A 22,285-nucleotide genomic window follows, 5' to 3' on the forward strand; every position below is an offset into this window, starting at 1 on the left:
ATTGTGGATGTCATGTGACCAGCTCCTGCCATTTTGACTCTCCCACTGTGAAGATAAACTACACCCTTGAACTAAGTCCTTTCCCCCTTCAGTTAGTTTTTTCCAGAGTACTTTATCACAGCAATAAGAAAAATAAGACAGACTCCATGAGAAGACTTGCTGTGTGCCACATTCAGATCAGGGTAAACCTGACCGTCCCTCCAAACAATGATCACTTCTGTATGGCGACACACGAGCACTTCTTTACAGTGCATCAGCCTGGATGGGCTTTCTGCTACAGAATCTTATCAGGCATCACAATTGACCCTTATGTGGGGTCTCGGGGTAGGACAGCTCCTCAGGTTCACTTAGGGTGCTCGCAGAGTAGAGTTTCATGCAGTTAGGGGTCAGTCTCCCCACCAGCTCTCGTTCTTAGCTATTTGGGGATCCCTTACTGCTCTTCGACCATCTATATTCCTGACTGTGTCAGTCCTTCCATCTTCAAGCCATTGGCACCATTTCAAATGCCTGGTTTCTACATGTGGTTGTGTCTATTATCAGCCAGAGAGGGTTCTCTGTAGAGGCTCAGGTGATTAGATCAGTCTCTTCAGATTTTTTTTCTCTTAAGGTTGGCCATGCCAGATAATAACAGACTTGTGGGAGTAGAGGAGGTGGGGGAGGAAAGAGACAGAAAAATAAGTGGATAAGTATGATTAAATCACAAGTTTCAGTGATGCTTGTTATTGACATAATGGTGTTGCCATCAGGGCCCAGTAGGTCTATAAGAGCCTGAGGTCCAGGGAAGGAGGCTGACTCATTGTTTGAACTTGGTTAACGGTGGAGGTGGTGTGAGTATTCCTGTGCAGAAGGAGGGACTTGATTGACTTCAGCATCCTCTGAGATATTTAGCCGAAATGTCGTAGTCTGTGTTGCTGTAATAGAATGTTACACTTGCTGTGGCTTATCAATCCTAAAAAATACATTCTTCGTTGTTCTGGATGCTGGACATCTGAGATTGAAGTGCCTAGTTGGTTCTGGTTGAGGGGGTGCTTCTGGGTTTTGGAGGCCTATATTCTGGTTGTATCCTAGCATGGTGTAAAGAGAGCTAGGAAGCTGCCTGGCCTCTTTATATGAGGACACTAATCCCATTTATGCAAACATGACACAGATAGGTTTTGCCTTTTACCCATTTCGCCCTTGCTAAAAAACATTAGATTATAGCCCTAAAGTTAGCTACCCTTTTTTTGGACATTTTCTCCTCCTGAGGCTGACTACCAAGGTCTAGCTATCAAAGTATCAGAAGTCCAGCAATCAAAAGCTCCCTTTTGGCTCATCTAATTACCATGCCCAATCAAAACAAATAAAACCCTAATATGGGTTTTCTCCTTTTCCTTTTATAAACTGTCATTTGCCTATGGGCCACATCCATTTCCCCTCTATCTAGGGGCAGTCCTTTATCTCTCCAGGACAAAAACCCTTCTCTTGCCCTTTTTCCCATCCTCTGTCTCCCTCTGTCTCTTATTTCTGCCCTTTGTTCCTCTGGGGAAATAAATCTCCATTGTGCTGAGATCTTAGGCTTGGTGTCTCTTGTGCCAACTGTGGCCCTTTTAGTGCTTACCTACTTTTCTCTCAAAGTATCCTCATCAAAATACAGTTGCCCTTGGATTGGGATCCATCATGCAAACATTCAGTCCATTATCAGCTGTGTGTAGGAGGGCAAATAGGGGGCAAGCATCTACCTCATTACAAGAGTGTTGGCAGAAGGAAAATGAGGGAGGGGCAAAACATTCTGTCCATCACCATAAGTGAGCATGAGCATGAAGCAAGAGCTAAGCTTCTGTCAATCAAACATTAACAATATATAGTCATAGTCCATCACTGAGGGTAGTCAAGGTAGGAACTGAAACAAAGGAATGCTGCATTTTGGCTTGTTCCTGCTTAGCAAGCCTTCTTATATAGCCTAGAACCACCTGCCAAAGAGAATTGTGCCACCCACAGTGGGCTGGACCCTCCTACATCCACTAACAACCAAGACAACCCCACACAGACACGGCTACATGCCAATCTGTTTTAATCGCATTCCTCAATGGAAGTATTCTTCTCAGGCTCTAAGCTGTGTCAAGGTGACCAAGCTAACTTGGACAGGTGTCGATTGAAAGGAGATTAACTCATTGCTGATGGAAAGACAAGAATGGAATGTCTATAGTTGAAGTGAAGCTGGGTGGTCTGTGGAGTCTGGACACAGACTAGTTCATGGTTCAGGTTCAGCTCTGCTTCTGGGTCCAGCTCTGCCTCTCACCTGTGAAATGGGGGGATGGGGGCATCATATTACAACAGTGCCCATTGTGACTGTTACAGGAGCCAAATGGGTTACTATTGGCAACTAATACCTTTTATGTAATAAGCACCATTTAAGGGTAAAAACAGTATACAGAGATACTTTATATTCCTTAATGAATTTATGGGTATATGTATGCTCATATGTGCATGTATGTAGAGACTAGCGCCTCAGTTTTGCTTCTCAGGAAACATTAACCTTCATTTTCTTTTCTTTTTTGTTTTTCTTTCATGCAATCTTTCTTCTTCCCCCTCCCTCTTTCCCTCCCCTTTCCTCTCTCTCTCACTGGGACCTGGAATTCACTGTCTAAGCAATACTGGCTTGTGAAGAGCCTTTTGGGGCCACTTGCTTCTAGACTCTTAGCGAGAATTTGGCCAGGACAAAAGAAGTAAGCTCAAGGTAGGCATCTGACTTTGGGCCTGGACTCAGGAAATAGGCCCAGATTAAGAACATTTTCATCTGAGTTAATGAAAAGCTCAGAGCAGGCTCAGTGAAGGCACGTGTGGCATCTCTTTTGTCTTGATCATCCTGACTAGCCCCTAGAAAGGTGTTTACAGGATTTTGTTCATTGCCTTGCTCGTTTCTTAACCCAGAACTGATCTTATTATTTTGCATGTTCTTAAAGTGGTGTAAAAGCAGACTGGAAAATAATAAACGTGCTTCAGCCTCAGAACTGGCTGGGATCATGCTACTGTAGGACCCGATCAGCCCTACATATGGGAAGTCTCACTCACAAAAACACAGAGGTGGAGAGCGATGCAATAAGCAAGAGATTTATTGATCCAGTGCACTGGGATCGTTCTGCAATCGGGGCAGAGGCGACCCCCAGTAACAAAAGCACACACCTTTTATACATGTGCGGAGGACAGCCTTTGGCAACAGCATGAATTGGTCCTTGATGACGCACATTGACCCTCACATTCCTCAATGGTGAGATCTCTTTGGCACGCAGATGGGGGACTGCTAAGGGTGGTTAGCTCATTTCCTGCAACAGGGTGTTATCCTAAATTCTTTGGATAGTGTGTTAAAGTCGCAGCCACCTGGTGTTTCCCTAAGGCGGCCTTTGTCCTTAAGTTTGAATCTCACATTACAGTGTTGTCTAATTGTCTTTTTCTTTTTAATCTTCACTCCTGCATGGGAGAACCTGTTGATTGAGCTGTCTTGGTCACTGGCTGGCTCAAGGGATCCTCTTTCCACCTTCCAAATGCTGGGACTATCAACTGATATCACCATGGCCTGGATTTGTTCACGGTTTCTGAGGATCGAAAACCTGTGGCAAGCCTTTTGCCAACCGAACCACCTCCCACTTCCAGTGGTGGTGAAAATTTAAATCACCATCACAGTCTCAAAACAGGGGAACACCATGCAAAGAATGAAGAGTCACTTGACTCAGACCAGGGAGGCAGACATTGGGAGAAATAAATACAAATCTGTAGTTCAAAGATTTATTGAGTCTTTCCTTATACATCTGCTAGCTGTGTCATGGTAACAAATCTTTCAATGTCTCAAATCTCTATGTCACTGTCTGCAGTACAATTTAGAGAAGACGGTATGACAGAAACTGCCTGGCCTCCCTTTGATGGGCCCTATACGTTGGTCTCCCATATTTCCTTGAAAAATTTGAAGCCAAGTTATGTTGAGCGTCTCTTTGTCAATGACACCAGAGAATAGATTCTTGAACTAAAGGGAAGCTGGGATTAGATACCCTCATAACTCTTTAGGTTTGAGAGTCTATGTACGGGTTTGGAAGGAGCCTGCCTGTCAAGGTTTGTGATTGTAGTAAAAGAGTTAAGGAAGGGTTTTGTTGTTGTCGACAGAATGAATGAGAAAGAGTAGAGCGATACTGAAAAAGGGATTGTTGGGGAAGGCTAGCTCCTAGTGTGAGGGAGTCTCGTGACTCTGGTTTTGCTCGCTAGCCCATTACACACTCATCTTCCTATCTGACTTTCAGCCAGTTCCACTTGAAGGTGCCCAATTTCATCTTTGGCACTAAAGCATAGGATCATTTGACTCTCGTTTTCTCTCGTAGAACGTTTCTGATCGTTATGGTTAAAAAACAAACCTAATGCATCTTCAGTTTAGAAACCTAATGAAAAAAAAAAAAAGACTTTTGGCAGGAGTGTGAGATGGGGTAATGCGTCCTTTCAACAAATCCATCTCAACCACGCTTCCTGACGATCAGAAAACCCTCGGGGTGCCCCTCCCCTCGGGAATGGCTTCTGATGTTTGAAAGGATGTGTGCACTAAGGATGTGAGAATGACTGGAAATGGGCTTTAAAGTGGTGCTAACTTGTTTGTTTTAAAACCCACTCTCTGATTTGGGTTTTGAAAAGGGTTTAAGGAGCCGCCTCCATTAAAATGTAGACTGATGAGGTGATTATGGTAATGAGAGCACTGCTCGCCTCTGCTTGGAATCAGTGGGTGGGTGGGGGAACTGCTCCAAGACAAAACTTGTGCAAAGGGAAAAAAAAACACTGGGGTCTGAGAAACTTCAAATCAAGTTATAGGAAGAAAAGAAAGGGGAAAGGGAGAGGGGAGGGAGGAGGAAGAAGGAGAGAGGGGGGAGGAGGGGGAGAGGAAAAGGGGAGAGAGGGGGAAGGGAGAGGGAAAAGGAAGAAGGGGAGGAGGAGGAAGGAAGGGAAGGGAGGGAGAGGGAAGGGAAGGAGGGGAGGGAAGGAGAGAAAGAAGGAGAGGGAGAAAGAGAGGAGAGGGAGCAAGAAGAGTCCTATAAATAAGTACCAGGTGAAGGAAAGCAAGCCAGAAGATGGGAAGGAGTGGTGTGAAATCCTGACTTTTTGAATGAATGTCCTGTATCAAACTCATGAACTCTGAGCAGTTGTGGACGCCTGCGGAAGATCTGCACTTGATCAAGCTAGCCCGCTTGGAGGACCAGAAAGGGGGGTTATTCATGTAAGGGTCCAGGATTCACCGAAGAATGATACCCTGGAATTGAATAGTATGCAAATGCAAAGAGTGGTTTACTCTGCAGAAGTCCATCGTTCTGTGCTCTCTCCTATTATCAGAGCAGAGAGACAACCAAGTGAACTTGCAGGCTCGTTTTAAAGCACATTAGGCCTGGTCTCCTTAACTGCCAACTCGAAGTCTGTCTTGGAATCAGCCTAGCTTTCTCATTCATGAGGACCCGCCACTGAGCTGCCAAGGAAGGAAGAATCATTCTTTGCAGATGTAGTCGCCCTTGCTACAGTGAATGGCCCCGGATCCAAGCACGTCTAAGTAGTATGGTTTGGGCTTAGTGGTTATTTAAAAAAGAGAGAGGAAACAAGAATTTGGAGGGAGACATGTTTCGAGAGATCCATGGAGAGTTCGAAGAAGGTTGAGGGGAGTATAGGATAGATGCAATTATTTTTCATTGTATACATGTATAAAATTCTCTAAGAATAGATTACAAAAGAAAGAAACAGAAGTGCCTGGTGGCTATTGGAGGTGGGGAGACCCTGGGTATCTACGCAGATCTAAGGTGGAGAGTGTGTTGGGCAAATGATAAAACCTGGGCTACTTTGAGCCGAGGCATCATCAGAACTATGTGAGGGAGGCTTTCCAAGACCATGGACTCCTAGAACAGATAGTAACTCAATACGGTTAGTTATGATATTAGAAGAACTATGGATACATTTTAATTCATCCAAGCACATTTGCTAAGTGCTTAGTGGGTCAGGGTAAGGAGCTGGATGTGAAGGTTTTGATACCTGGCTTTGTCTCCAAAGAACTCACTTTGCCTAGTAGGTGATTGGAGAGAGAATTGGCTTTGTGAATCCATCATCTTTAAAATCTGATACTAGAGTACATTTAATATTCTTTTTAAAAAGATTTATTTATTTATTATACATAAGTACACAGCAGAAGAGGGCATCAGATCCCGTTACAGATGGTTGTGAGTCACCATGTGGTTGCTGGGATTTGAACTCAGGACCTCTGGAAGAGCAGTCAGTGCTCTTAACCACTGAGTCATCTGTCCTGCCTCACATTTAATATTCTTAAGCTAAAGTATGTATCAGTAGATGGAATTATGAGAAGATTTTCTTGGAATATATATATTTATTCATATATATAAGAATATATATCCATATATATATTCCAATATATTTATATATTGCAAATGGAAAAAAATCTAATCTGAGAAGCTTCAAATAAAGTTATATAAAGAGAAAGAGAGAGGGCTACAGAGCAAGGAGGAGAGAGAAAGAGGGAGAGGAGAGAAGGGAGTGGGAGAGGGAGGGGGAGTGGGAGTTGGAGGGGAGGGAATTTCAATATTTTCATATATTGGAATATATACATATATACACTTATGAATATTCTTTTTTTTAATAAAGAAGGTGATTATTGTTTGTAAACTAGGTGAACTGTGTAAATCTGTGTGCTTTGCGGGAAGGTACTTGGCCCCTGTATTAGCGAGCATAAACCAGAGGTTTATTTGTTCATTTAAAAGTAACACTTGGAGTCTGGTAAACATCTTCAGGTGATTCATGAGGGATGAGTTAGCCTTGCTCCAATGTGTCCTCAAGGCTGTCTCGGTCCATTACCTCTTTCTCTCCCCGTAAGTCTTATCTCCACTAAGTCATCCCAATATGAGGCAGAAAAATGCAGGCAAATGATAAAGCCTGTGTTTAAGAATCTACCCCCGCCTCTTGGGCATTTGAGATTTTTACATGAAAAGTCTATAGCATACTAAAGCAGTAATCAGAGTTCCATTAAAAATTTTCCAAGCTTGCATGAGTTTTGAAATGGGAGAGATGTGTCCCCAAGGACGAACCATAGGGAACTGCTTTGAAACCGGCTTTGTTTTTTGTTTGTTTGTTTGTTTTGTTTTATTGATGCATAAACAACTCTTTTTCAGCTATCAGAGGCCAGATTCCGTGCTAGGAGCTTTGGACTCAAAGATGAGTCAACAAGATGCAAAAACCTTATGATCAATTCCTCTATACAAATGTTTACAACTTCATAATGACTGGAGTGGGTAAACATTCTAATCGCTGCAGTGGCATGGGCTCTGTTCCTTGTCTGTCTGAATCTGCATGGGGCAGGTGTCCACAGGTGGGATGGTTCAGTTTCCTCAGGGGAGAATGAGCGTTTGCAAGAAGAGGAGAAGGCTGCAACCTTTGTATGCCAAGGAGAAAGATTGTGTTGTACACCATGGAGAAAGGATACTTTGTATGCCATGGAGAAAGGATGTGATAGTGCAGGGTCCTTTTAATCTATTCCAATTTCTTCCTGTTCTGGAATCTCTCTCTCTCTCTCTCTCTCTCTCTCTCTCTCTCTCTCTCTCTCTCTCTCTCTCTCTCCCCTCCCCCCCTCCCCAGTGCACGCTTGTGCTCACGTATGTATCTGCATTCAAAGGCCACGGGGGAAAAGCATTAGGCATCGCTTCCTCTATCACTCTCAACCTGTTTCTTTGAGAGGCAAATCCTTTTTCCTGGTAAGCTGGGTGTTCCAGATATCCCATTTCTACTGCCCTTCTCAGATCCAAGTATGTTCAGGACCACACCCAGTTTTTACATGGCTAGTGGGGACCTCAACTCTAGTCCCCAAACATCTCCTCCCCTCAGTTTTGATTTTTGTTTATTTGTTTGTAGCCTAAGTTGACCTGGGACCTATATAGGCCATATTGCGTTCACAGAGATCGGCCTGCCTTGGCTCCAGAGTATTGGGATTAAAGACAAATGCCACCACAATTCTGTCTCAGGAAAGACTCTTAACTGCTGAGCTGTCTTTTCAGCCTTCCTGGAATATATTCAGTGATCTTTGCAATGTTTCCCTTAAAGATCTGGGAGATTTGATTAAATTACGAAAAACCCACCAGAAAAAGGGTGTTAAGTAAAGTTGCAAAGGCTAACTTGGCATACCTTCAGGGATATCTTCATGACTCGTTTTCAATCCTACCTGCTCCCATTACTATTAGGACTCTCTTAACGACAGAAGTGTAAGGAGATGTCTCTGACTTCTTTCTTTGTCTACTGCTCCTTCTCTTTCTGACTCATTTATGATGTATAATGTTTCATCATACGGCGCTGAAGATCCCAAGTTACCTAAAATTAACATAGAGCTAATTGGATTGGATGCTATTAGAGGGATGGGAACTACCATAAAACATTTGGTTAGATTCAAGGACATAAAAATAAGGTCATTATGCAAATACTTGGTTATTAAGATATTCTGCCTAAAGCAGATAAAGTCAGATAATGGGAAATGAATGAGAATCAATTGTTTTTTGTATGCTTTAATACTAATATACTTTAAGAGTAATATCTGTGGACTGGGGAGATGGCTCAGTTCCTAAAGTGCTTGTTATATAAGCATGAGGGCCCGTGCTTGATCCCTGGCACCCATATAAAAATGTCGTGTGTGTGTGTGTGTGTGTGTGTGTGTGTGTGTGTGTGTGTGTGTGTGTGGGTGTGTGTATGAGCACATGATGGGGGCTGACAAGATGATCTCTGGAACTTGCTGGCCAGCAATTTTAGCTGAATTAGTGAGTTCCCAGTTAAGTGAGAGACCTGTTATCAACAAATAAGGTTTAGGGCAATTGAACAATACACCCTGCTCTGATTTCTAGACTCTGCTTACAGGTAAACCTCAACACAAATGTGTACTTGCATGCATATGTGTGCACACGTACACAAGTGTGGCATTTCACCTGTTAAGGACTAGTTCTGAAAGGACTATATAAACCCCATTTGTCCCCATTTAAGGACCTCATTTGTCTCTATTTTGAGGACCAGGCCTGATTTCAAAAAAGGCCATAAGGCACCAGCTTCAGGAATAGACTATAAGTTCCAGAAACTAGATCATAAGACACCAGCTCTAAGAACAGACCCTAACATCCAGAACAAGATCATAAAACCCTCTCCCAAAGAACAGCCTGAGGATAACCACAAATATGGGACTATTTCAGAATGGGCTGTCTGTGCTGGCCCGCCCTATTTCATTACATGATTGAGTGCTCATGGCATAAGAATATAGAACACTGATCACTTGTGACCCTCTAGCACCCACCAATGAAATTTTAGATTACCTAGTTCTTCAAGAGAGTTCCCCTGGTTCCCTATAAGAAGCCTGTGTGCCTTTATCTGGGGTTGCCATTTTAGAGAATGGTTGACTCCTGCTTGCTGGTTGTTTCTGCAGAATAAACACCGTTTTCTTTTGCATACTATCTGAGACTGGAGCTTTCCTTCAGCAATTTTCAAGCTTAGAAGTCTATGTAGACAATGGTAGACTCTGACCTTAATTATTAGGGTTTTTCCATACCTTCTGGCTGTGGTGGTTTGAATGAAAATGGTCCCATCAGCTCATAGGGAGTGGTACTATTAGGGATGTGGCCTTGTTGGAGTAGCTATGACCTTGTGGGAGGAAGCATGTTACTTAGGGTGGGCAGGTTTCAGAAGCTCAAGTCGGTCCCAGTGCCATTTTCTTTCTTCATGCTGCCTGCCGGTCCGATGTAGAACTCTCAGATAATTCTCCAGCACCATGTGGGCCGCCACATTTCCCACCATGATGATAATGGACTAAACCTCTGAATGGTGGGTCAGCCCCAATGAAGTGTTTCCTTTATGAGAGTTGCTGTGGTCATGGTGCCTCCTCCCAGCAATGGAAACCCTAAGACACTGGCTCTGGAGAGAGAGAGTCTGGCTTAAAATTTCAGCTCTGTCTCTCCCTCAAAGTACAATCGAAGTATAATCGAGTATGTGCCTCCTCAGAGATTCTCACTTTCCTGAACTGTAAGATGGGGATAACAGTTGGCAATTACCAATATGATCGATGCGTAATTAAATTCGAGATCACACAGAGTATTTGGCCAAAGGACTGGTGCATGGTGATTAAGAGCTACTGTCGTCACTATGGTCAGCCCTTATAATCACCACCACCACCACCATCACCACCACCACCACCATCATCATGGTTAACATGTCCAACCTTCCCACCTTTCAGGATGGTCAATAAAACAATCAATAATTATAGTTCAGCTTGGAGAGAAGTTCTTTACACCTTTGACTTTTTAATATTTAGATGAACTTAGGGGAGTTGTTAGTAAGGTATGTTTGAGTCAATTGTAGAATTAGAATATATAGAGTAGAAAGAGTTGAAAATCGAAACAATGACCTCAAACTGCAAGGTGCCATGGAGCAGAGACAAGGGCATAGACAACTTTCACATCAAAGGTCATAAAGACAAAAGTAAAATTGTACAACCACAGCGCTGGAAGGAAGTTGGTCTGAAAAGGTCTTGAGGAATTTATTGACAAGCAGCTGAGTGTGAGGAACCTGATATGAGGTTTTCCTTGGCCAGTGGCATGAAGTGGGGCCAAGTTATGCAGGCTGCATTGGCCAGTCAAGGCAGCAACTGTCCTGCTGTCTGTTGTCTGGGCAGCAAACTCAGCAGTATTTCTATGTTTATGTTGGGGGTAATTCCATGATCACTGTTATTCTATTAAAGGTTTGAGTGTTTTGGCTATAGATGAAAGGATTTGGGTTAGGAAATTTGTTAAGTTATTCAGAACTGCTCACCGTCGTTGAGGATTTGGGATAAATATCAGTTGAGGAGGAATACTCATTGTTACTTTCACTTAAAAAAAGAGTTATAAAAATCACATTTGTTTATGCGTGTGTGCGTGCAGGCACATGTATGGGTGCTATTGAGTGTGTGTGTAGGTCAGAGGACAACTTAGTACATGTGGCTCTTTCCTTTCACCATGAGGGTCTCAGGAATCGACTCAGGTCATTAGGCTTGGCAGCAAGCACCTTAACCCACTGGCTTTATTGAGAGAAGGAGAGGGAGGGGGAAGGGCAGAAGGAGGGGGATAGTGATGTAAGGGGGAGGGGCATAGTGAGGGAAGGGGAGGGGAATAGTGAGGGAAGGGGGGATAGTGAGGGGAGGGGGAGGGGAATAGTGAGGAAAGGGGGATAGTGAGGGAAGGGGGAGGGGGATAATGAGGGAAGGGGGAGGGCATAGTGAGGGAGGGAGGACAGAAAGTCAGTCAGTGGTCACCCTTCCTTCTCTTTCTCTCTGCCTTTCCACATTTCCTGTCTCTTCAGTGTTTTCCTACCTTGTTATCCTCTATGTTTTAGCTCAATGCCTCTTGTGATTCTCTTTGGCTCCACTCCATCTGCCAGAGGCTTCCCTTTAAGCCAGTGTGGCGACAGCTTTACCTTGTATTTCAAAAGCTTCCTAACACCTTGTGTAATACCAACAATGTACTATTGGCAGTGGTTAAAACTGTGGTAGACATTCAGCAGTCTGGAAAAGAAATAGCTTCGCAAGAACTTTAGACTGGGTGAAGAGACTTGGTCTTTCTGGGAGGAGTCCACTATTAGGTGGTGTGCTTGGTGATCGTGACAGATGGACAGGCCTGGGATTTTATTACCTGCAGGATTCTGGTTTTGGGGTTGGGACTAGCAGAGTGAGTTGGGGCCAGAGGACCAGAAGTTTATTGAGTGCACTGGAAGCCAGTACAATTCAGAAAGTTTGGGTTATTGAGGTTATTAGACGACTTTTATTCTTAGACTGGAAAGGTTTGCTGACATTTGGGTTTGATCTCATTTAGCTGGGGGTCTACTGGAGGCAATGACTGGATCTTATTTCCCAGTTCACTTATAGTGGCTATTTGGGCCATGCCAGACTAAAGAAGCAAGGTATTAGGCAAGTGGAACTTCAGAGAGCAATTAAACCAGGCAGTTTAAGCTGCGACTTAAATGAATTGGAGCGCTTTGGTTATTCTGTGCAGATCCGAGCCTTAACTGAGGCAGAACCACTCCACCTCACAGCTGCATGAACATCTTTCTCTTTCACAGTGAGGGTCGGGGTGGGGGAGGGCTGCTTTCTCCACACTTTTAAAATCCATAGCATGTTTCTCCTGAAGATGCTCTTCCATCACCTCTCTCTCTCTCTCTCTCTCTCTCTCTCTCTCTCTCTCTCTCTCTCACACACACACACACACACACACACACATATGTGATATGTGGCCCATATCACATAAAGGGTGTATCTTACATGAAATTGCTTTTCAAGGTGATACCACCCTAAGTGTAATGACTTCAGTCGTGCACATTGAAGGGGAGCCTACAATGTCTGGAAGTTTAACCAGTGTGTTTCCCATTTTTCTACATCTTCCTTGCACATCAAGAAAGGGAATCTACAGGAAGGATGCTTACAGAAAAAGGAAGAAAAAGGAAGTCCTCTGTAGTTTGACTCTTATGATACGGTTTCGGAGTTCAGGGCAGTGCAGGAGATGACAGTCAGATACTTGTCTTGGTTTTAGAAAGCCAGGATGACATAGGCATCCTCGAGGTTGAGAAAAGGGGGATAGACTGGAATTCGGCATAGGACATATGACCAGAGGCTTGTGTGTGTGGGTGGGGGACACAGCCGTCAGTCTCAGTAGATGCGACCCAGGAGTCTGAGATTCAAAACGTTGCAGGTCAGACACGGCTTTGTAGATGGATGGATGTGCAAAGCCCAGATCTTCAAATGCTGTGTCAGTTCCCGCTCACCCATGAGATAGAATTCAGCAGGGAAAGAAATATTGAATTGACTACCCCCTCACCCCTGAATTGATAAAGATTAACATCTTTATGCTCAACAAAGTAAGGATGTGAGACATTTCATTCAGTTTTGGAAAAGCAGCTATTTCCTTGTGGACCTGAGTCTATTCTCCCGTTATTAACACTTTGTGAGGTGCTGAGGGTGAATTAACACTGGGGTCAACTATTACTTAGCTTCAAAGAGCACGACTGTGCATGTCAAGGGACTTACAGAGGCACTGACTTGTGACTGTGTGGCCTTGGATGGGCACTTTCCCTTCTGAATCTCTCTGTCTTCATCTGTGAGGACCATATCTTGGTGACCAAAGTCCCTGGGCTTCTGCACCCTTTGGCTAAGGCTGACTGAAGCTGGGGTTGGACTGATTATGGCTGTAGACAGAATGATTAAAGTGTTTTATGCATCGGTACTCTAATTATTCATATGCTTATAGGCCCTATTGCAGTCAGTAAAATATGGCTGATTCCTTTAAGGGCACCACTACGTTTAGATTCTGTCTTGCAACTACTTATTTCTCAATTGAGCAGTGCAAAACTTATGTCTACTAATTATAGATTCTGGAGGAGTCCCTTAGCTTAAATTTTAGTCTGAAATTTGAATTCTGTGGGACTAGTAGATCCTTGTAGAGTCAGTCCAAATCCCATTGAGTACAATTCTGAAATGAGCTTTATGTTAATTGGGGATCGAAATTACAGAATTATTCCAGAAATGATTGATTGTCTCATTGAAGCTGACAGCAGGGCTAACTGAGTCATCTTAGAAACATAGAGTCAACAAGAGATCTTTTCAATAATAGGGATATGTTAGTCGCCCGCATGCAAAATCGTCTCTCTTGCCTGATGGAAAATCTCTGATCTCTCTAGGAAAGTGTTTTAAAAAAAAAAACCAATTTGCTTAAAAATTATGTTTCTGTGCAAGTATGTGTCTGTGTATGTGTGTGTATATATGCACACAAGCATGGGCTTGTATGATGTGTTTATAAAAAGATAAAGAGAGGATATGTCCTGGGTCCCTGATTCGATCCAGGGTTATAGCACTAATGTTGTTAATAAAAGGATAAAGAGAGGGGAATTTTGTTCTATGGAGGTCTGGGGAAAGGAGGTGCCTCAGTGGGTCCATGCTGAGGCATCCCTTCCCCCTGAGGGACCAGCCACAGGACAGTATAGAATAGAATAGAGTTTATTCAGGGCACGGGGAGGGGAGTTAAGAGGGTAGTAGGGCAGAGAGAGAAGTAGAGAAGTAGAAGAGTAGAACAGGAGTAGAGGCCGGCCATGAGCACGTGGAGAGAAGGGGGGAAGGGAATGGGGTGAGAGGGACAAAGGGGGAAGAGGGTAAGAGCAAGAGATCACAAGAGCAAGAGCGTGAGGAGGGGGGCAGACAGCCCCTTTTATAATGTCAGGCATACCTGGCTGTTGCCAGGTAACTGTGGGGGTGGAGCTTAGATAGAATGCGGACATTGTATGTGCGTGTTGAGTCCGCAGGTGCATTGGACCCCTTGGAGCTGGAGTTACTGGTTGGTGGTTCTGAGCTGTCTGATGGAGGTGCTGGGAACTGAACTCAGACATTCTGGAAGAGTTTCCAGGTCTCTTTGCCATTGAACCACCTCATCAGTGCCAGGAAGATTTGTGGTAAAATCTGCAATTTAACTCCTGGGCTGCCTGTCTACTAGCCGCGTGTTCCTAGCTGGGTTATCTAACCTTCTCGAACAGGATGAAGCTGTTTAAAAGTTAGGATAAAACTATTCCTCTTAAAGGAATGTTGTGGAATTTAAAACACAATGACCCGGGACCCCACCTCCCAATCTTGCCTGGTAGAAGGAAAACCTTTAAAAGGAAACATGTGGAGTACTCCTGGGTCCCTTAAGAAATCTCTTTTAAGGCAAAGGTACGAAAAAAAGCAAAATAAATTAAAACTTGGCTTAAAAATACGATGTGCAATTTAAACATCCAGTCCGTGGCAGTTGGCGTCACATGCTCAGGCGCCACCTTGAGCCAGGATGGGCTGGTGATGCTTATTCAGTCCATAAACGAGCCATGTGGTTCCACCACCTGCAAGGCGATTCCCAAACTCCGAAATGCCGTGTGCGTTTTGCCCCGGTTCGTTCCTTTCTTTCTGAACAAGCCCAGAGAATATTTTTCAGCAGTCCTCCTTCCAGCAGCCGACAGTGCAAGTCCCGGAGGCCTTTCTCTTGTGAGGTCATGAGGAGAACTTGAATGGATCGAACGGGCGTTCAAACTCATTTATTTGGAATGCTTTCCCACTTTGGTGAGGAGAGGAGGCACAGATGGCTGAGGCAGGATTCCTGCCAGCTCTTTCCTCAAACCAGGCGTCAGGTGAATCCAGGCTACTGCGGAAGGCTGGGGAGGGCTGAAAGAACCCAGCGAGCAAGTGCTTAGCTTGGTTTGGCCTCTGGGTCACCATGAAAAGCAGTTGTTTTGGGTGACCAGAGACCTTTGCTTGTGTGTAAGACTGATGTGTGAAATACTTGCTGCACTGCGGACCCTGAGGAGCGGAGGTGATTATCTTTATTGGTTCTTTCAGGAACTGCTCTGTTGGATGCCCTGGCTTAGCTGGGAATAACCCGGTGGCTTGGAGACTGGAGCCTGCCCCCAGCAGAGAGCTGCCAGCATGCAGGTTTCCCAGCCTCACCTGCTGTTCTCTGCTTTGCCAAGCGCCCGAGTGGCTGGCTGCTTGCCTTTCTCCCTGAAGCTGTCAGGAAAGTTGTTTCAAATTTCCTCATTCCCTGATCTGAGGGCTCCAAAGCAGCAGCTCCAGTTACTTCCAGATGCTTCCCTGACTCATTCCTAAAGATTGCTAACCTCCCACGGAGTTAACCAAGTTCTCTCAGGCTCTGTGGAACCGAAGAGTTCAGGTTATCAGAGGTGATGGGGTCGATGTGGGGATATGGGAGGAAGCCAGAAAAGCCTGCTGGTTAGCTAGCAGTGACGTCAGCAGCTCCAGGCGTCTGGTTAGCCTGCTTGAGGAGCCCTAACAAATACTACAGCTGGGTCGCTAAAACCACAGAAATGCATTATTTCAGCAGCTCTGCAAGCTAGATGACCCAGTGAAAGTAATGTTTTCCATGGCTGAGAGAACCTCTCACCCCGTGTCCGCCACCGTGCAACCCTGACTCCTAGATGTATTATCCATCCATCTTTGCTGCCTTCACGGCTACTGGATTTGAGTGTATGAATCTATTTCTAATTTTCCCTTCTGCATAGTTCCTAGTCACATGGGCGACCCATTAGCACTGGTCCTAATGACCCCACTTTAACCTGAAGATTTGTTTGTTTGTAAAGACTCTCTGTGCAATTAAAGCCACGTTCTAAAGTACTGGGGAGTGAGAACTTCAGTCTGTGAATTCGGGGCACATAATTTAACTTATTTACAGTCCTCTTCAGACTCAGCCATGCTCCCCAGTAAAAATTATCCTCCCTCAGTTTCTGCAGTAATTTTTAATTTACGGTTTTCTTTCTACTCTTTCGTGACTTGTGGATTCTGCTGCCCCATGACTTCCATTTCTGTATCACTCTCTGTACCTCAGGCTCCTCTGGAAGTATTAAAACTCTAGAGAATATCACTGACTTGATCATTTACTAGTCTAGTGTATGCTTATAGTTTTTGAAACCTACTTTAATAAGGGTTCATAAACGCTCCAATCTCCCTTATAGCCACCAGCCAAAGGTAGGGGAGGAAAATGGTTAATCGGACAAGGGGGATGTAGACCTACTTAGAAGTAGTTCCTTGGAACAATTCCTATCTCAGTTATCTGCAGTCTACTAGCAAAACACCAAACTTGAATCAGCAGTAGCAGCTCAATCCAGAAGAAACTGCAAGGCTCCGCTGATAGGCACCAGTCCACTGAAGTGGCAAAAAGCGGCTGGCACACCACCAGAAGTTCTTTGGTGTATTTTTCTCTACAAAGTTAAGACAAATGAAGATCTAAGAAGAAAGCCAGGTGAACCAATGCCACAGCACCATCAGGGAAGACCAGCACCAGCAAAGCCCAAAGAAGACCAGCAAAGCAAATCAATGCCAGAACGGTGTCCACTGTCTGTTGGGTTATACTTATACTCTTTCTAAACATCGCTTGTCCTCTCAAGCATCCACTCCAGCAAAACGTTACCTGCCCTTTCGACAGGCAGCTTCCAGAAAAAAATACCACATGTCTGTTTTCAGCAAAACATCATCTCACATGTCTGCTTCATCAAAATATCCTCTTATAAGACAGTTTTCAGAAATAGATCACATGACACAACTGAGTCTCCCACGAAACCAGACATTTCCACTTCAGTCTAGCCTAGCACCTGCCTACTGGAAAGGTTCTCCTCTTAGGCCACTGCACAGTTCCATTGCCTTGGGACAAGTGATTTAGCTTAAGTTGTGACCTCTTGATCAGCTGGCTGTGGCTAAGATGTTGGGTTTCTTGGAGCACAGCATGAAATCTTGGGCAGAAGTCATCTGTGTTCAAGGAACCCTTTGGTTGTCCTCTGGGCTGCTCCCACTTAGACCCCATGGCTTTATGTTTCTTCTTCTTTCAGGCTTCGACTTCCTCTATGTTTTTCTGAGGAATGTTTTCTGTGCCTTCAACACACAAGAGATGATATGACTGTGACTTTCTCTGCATATAGGAATAGCAGTTTTCTATATCAAATCTAGCATGTCCTTCTATATAAACTCTGACAGGTCTCCTTGAGTCAGGTAACTATGGATGTCTGGGAAAGGTCACAGAGAAGGGGGTTTGGGACTGGTCTCTTTGACAGTGTCTCTGCCATGGGTTTAGGATTCTGCAGTTCACGAAATACTTGACTCAAGTATTACCTGATTTATTTCTCACCACATGCTGGAGAGTGGATGTTTCTAGAGTTCTCACTAAACTCAGGAGAGACGTGAGGCTCAGAGGGATTAATTAGATCACGTGTTAGCTGACGAGAGCTTTGTAACAAAGAGTCATGAACTAGGTATTGGTAATTGCAGACTAATTTTTGGAAGGTTAGTATTGTTCTGACGTTAGGTCCAGATAAGACTACTAGAAGGAAAGAAACTTATGGGCCAATGTCCTTATGAATATAGGTGGCAAACATCTCAATAAAATTACGATGATAGAAGAGGGATAAAAACATCATGGCCGAATTGGGTTGTTCTTGGAATGTTAAGCTACTTCACCACCTTCTCTGTCATCTTTGAATCAGATCAATTGAACTACTTTTCTGCCTTGATGCCTTTCATGTTTTCTTGCTTGAATGCTGCACCCAAGATTTCCTGCACCATGTTGAGAAGAATTGACATGGGAGAGAAACCTTATTCCCCCCGCCCTGATTTTAGAGGAAATATATCAACTTCTCATCTCTGAATGTAATATTAGTCCTGGGATTATCGTACGTGGCCTTTATTTTGTTGATTTACATTTTCTTCTGTGCCTGACTTCTGAGGACTTTTATTATATAGTTGTTGAATTTTGCCAAATGATCATTTTTGCATCTTTTGAGATGATCAAATGGCTTTTGTCCCCCATTCTTGAATGCAGTGCATCATATTTATTGGTGTGTACCAACCCCCTTACATTCTGCCACATCTATTAGTAACCCCTCTAGGAATGCAATCCTATAACACATAGACTTGGGTGAACATTAAATATTTAAATTATAGAGAGTCTAGACAATTCCCTAAGAAGACACACACATCAGTTAAATGAGAAAGTGCTCAAAGTTATTAATCAGGAGAGCGCAAACTCAATGATATATTACTCAACAATTGTTAGGGTGGCTATTGTCCAAAAGATAAGAGACAATAAAAAGTGCTGCTGTTTGTCCCAATTCCACTGATGTTCATATGGTAAAATATCAAGAACAACTTAGAGTGGAAAGGGTTTACTTGGCTTGTAAGTCCAGTAACCGTCCATCATTACGAGGAAGTCAAGACAGGACCTTGAGGGCGCTGGAAGAGATAGAGGCAGGGTGTTGGAGGATGAGCATCTGCATACTCAGAGTTGTTCATCTAGGTTTGTCTCCTCTCATAGAGTCCAGGCCCCAAATATAAGGAAAGGTGCAATCCACTTTCAGGCAGGGTCTTTCTACATCAATGACGGCAATCAAGACAAAACCCATAGACACTCCCATAGGCCAACTCAATCCACAGAGAGATTCACTGAGACTCCCCTCCTAGGTGATTCTAGGTTGTGACAAGATGGCAAAGCTACCACAATGATAATGTGAGGGGGAAAGCAACCTTTTACATTGTCACTGAAAATGTAAATTCGCCCTTACTTACAGAAACCAATCTGTAAGTTCCTAAAAACAATTAAAAATAGAACTACCATATGATCCAACAAGCCCACTTCTGGGTATATATTCAAATGAAATGAAGTCAATAGATTGTTCACCATTCAGTGGCAATAAATAGAATCAACTCGAGGATCCATTAAGTGGACAAATGGATGAGGAAAACATGATCTGTTATATAGAGTGGGAAATTATTAGGACTCTCAATAGGAGTTCCTGCCATGTGTCAACATGGATGGGCTTGGAGGATATATGCTAAATGAAATAAGACAGGGGAAGAAATACAAACACTGCGTGGTTTCACTCATGTGCAGAGGCTTCTAAACATCACACTTGCTGACGGAATGAGGTGGTGAGTGCCAGGGGCTGTGCGTTGAGTAAGAGAAAAGAGATAGAAATGATCAGGAGGTCCAGATGACAACGAAGGGCAAATGAGTTTTAGAAATCTGTGAGACGTGATGACTGTAATTACTGATAATGGGTTGCATGTTGGGAAATTTCTAAGAGAGTAGGTCTTAAATGTCACAAAAGTAAGTGTATGAGGTTATGCGTATGCTAATTGTTTTGATGTAATCATTACAGATATCTAAATACGTCCATTACAGCATATGCATAAAGAGATATTGTCTACTAATTAAGCCTTAATAAAGCTGAAAAAAATAGCCCACTCCAAAAGACAACTATAACATTTCTAAATTAAATCACTGAGTTGGTGGGTGGCTCCCACCTGTAATCCTAGCATCCAGGAAACTGAAGCAGGGGGTTTACTGTGGGTTTAGGTCAAGTTTGGGCTATGTATTGAATTTCAGGCCAGCCTGGGCTGTAGAATTGTCCCCGCCAGCGGGGACCCAGTTATTCAGGGTCCCGAAGGGGCGCTACCCTTGGGCCTAAATGGGGGGCGAGAGAAGAAGGAGACCAAGCAAGATTCTGTTGTCAAGGTCTCGTTTATTGAGAGGAATGTACAGCATTTAAAGCTCTGAGGCAGGAATAGAAGCAGGAACTGAAGCTTAGGGTGGGGGAGCTTGGGAAGTGCCCAAGGATATAAGGTGAATCACTATACTGCAAGATACCTCCTATAACAAAGAGGCAACAGTCTTCCGGGGACATATTCTTTGAAAAGGTCGAACCCTTCTTAGGAATCTGCTCAGGGACATCCGGTGTTTTGCTCAGGCTGAAACATCCTGTCATTGCTCGCAGGGTCTTCCTAGGAGAGGCTTTAGTTCAACAATCTCATGTCCATATGGCAGTCATTTCAAGGTTAAACCTCTGTGGCCACGCAGCCCAGAGTCAAGTAGCCACCTTGAGCTATGCATTCACAAAGCGGCTAGGCCCAAATCCAATACGGCTCACTGCATAGAATGAGATTTGTTGCAAGCAAGTGAGCGAGCGAGCAGATACAGGTGCAGTCTTAGCTCTCTTCATTTCTTGGAAAACATTTAAATGTCTTCCTGTTCACCAGTCTGATTTTTGAAATAAATATATTTTTAAGAGTTTAGTTTGTTTTCTTACGTTTATTAGCATTGTGCCTGCATGTATGTCAGTGTACCATATCTATGCTCGGCGTGGGAGGAAGTCAGAAGAGGGTATGGGCTCTCCTGGAACTGAGTCATGGATAATTGTGAGCTGCCCTGTGGGTGCTGGGATTAAAACCTGGGTCTTCAACCAGTACCACAAATGCTCTTAACCACTGAGCCATCCTTCCTACCCTGCAAGCTCTGGTTTTAATGATCACTATTTGCTGGGTCTTCAAAGGTTGAATTGTCCTTCTATTTATTGGCTTAAAAATAAATTAGGATATTAAAAAAAAACAGTTTTGGTAAAGTATATGGAAAATACAGAGTTCTTGTCTACCAAACCGATGGGACCATTGTAGCAGGTGTAGGTTGAATTATGAAACGGTTTCACAGGAGCCTGAGCTTTATAAAGTCCAGTTTATGTTGAGCAAACGTATGTATTTCCACTTGATGCTTGCTTTGTTTTCACTCAACAGTGTTTTATACATCGGCTCCTTTCTGCAGGCAGATGAGAGGCACCGTGGCTTCCATTCTGATGGGCAGGTTCATAGGCTCTTTGGAGGCAATCGTGAATCATGTATAACACGGCGAGCATAAAAACATCTCTTCTTCATAAATATCACACTTTGGTAGAAGCATCATTTTGCCATGCTGTGTTCCACCAAACTTACGCTCATGCTCCTTGTAAAATACTTTCCCCCCCATAAATTGACATTTTAATTCGGCTTAGAACATTTGCAGGAATGTTAGATGTTCAACAGAAAGAACTTTCTAAGCTTCCATTCAGTTCAAGAGATTAGATGAAAAAAACATAGGGAGGCATTAACGGAATTAAGTTGGATTAGTTTCCTTTTTGAGGCACCTGATAGAACGGCTATCAAGTTAGTATCTGTGGGCAAAACTTTTCTTCTGCTGACAGAGTCAGCACATGGGCAGCTAGCTATTCTCCCTTTAAGTATATTCATGGGGAAATGGAAGAAATTAAATGGCTTTGGCTCACAGGAGTCATGCGTCTCATGGTGACATAAATGTGTGTTCTGCAGCTGTGTTTGTTGAACTGACTTTGGGTGCAGTCCTCCCACGAATAGTAAGAATCTTTGAAAATGCTGTTGACTCTGCAGCAGGATTGCTTAGAGTCAATTTTTCCATACATATTTCCCCAAACTGTAATCGCTCCTACATGTTATTGAGCCCACTGTCTCAAGGCTTGAGGGTTTTGTATAGCTTGTGGATGTTAGCGTACGTCATGCAGCTTGTCCACCCCCTGGGGACAGGAGACAGTAGCAGCACTGTATACATCTGTGGTTGCGATGAAATGCCAGCCCTGGTTTCTAGTGACAGATCACACTTTGTGCTATCAGTAGGTACTTTGATCTGGAAAGGGGAAAGATGAGTTGAATTATTCCCGGTCATCTTTCAGGTTTAACTAAATATGAAGTTGGCCATGCAATATTCATTTCATCATTATTCAAATACCCCATGCTCAGTATAAGGACTGTCTTGGAGTATCTGTGTCTCAGGTGGATAGTACAGAGACTGGAAGCTTGCAGTGGAAATCCATGGATTCTATCCCCATATATGTGCATGCACGCACACACACACATGTACACACATACACACACATA

This window comes from Rattus rattus, chromosome 18, assembly GCF_011064425.1.
Source record: "Rattus rattus isolate New Zealand chromosome 18, Rrattus_CSIRO_v1, whole genome shotgun sequence".
Taxonomy (NCBI): Eukaryota; Metazoa; Chordata; class Mammalia; order Rodentia; family Muridae; genus Rattus; species Rattus rattus.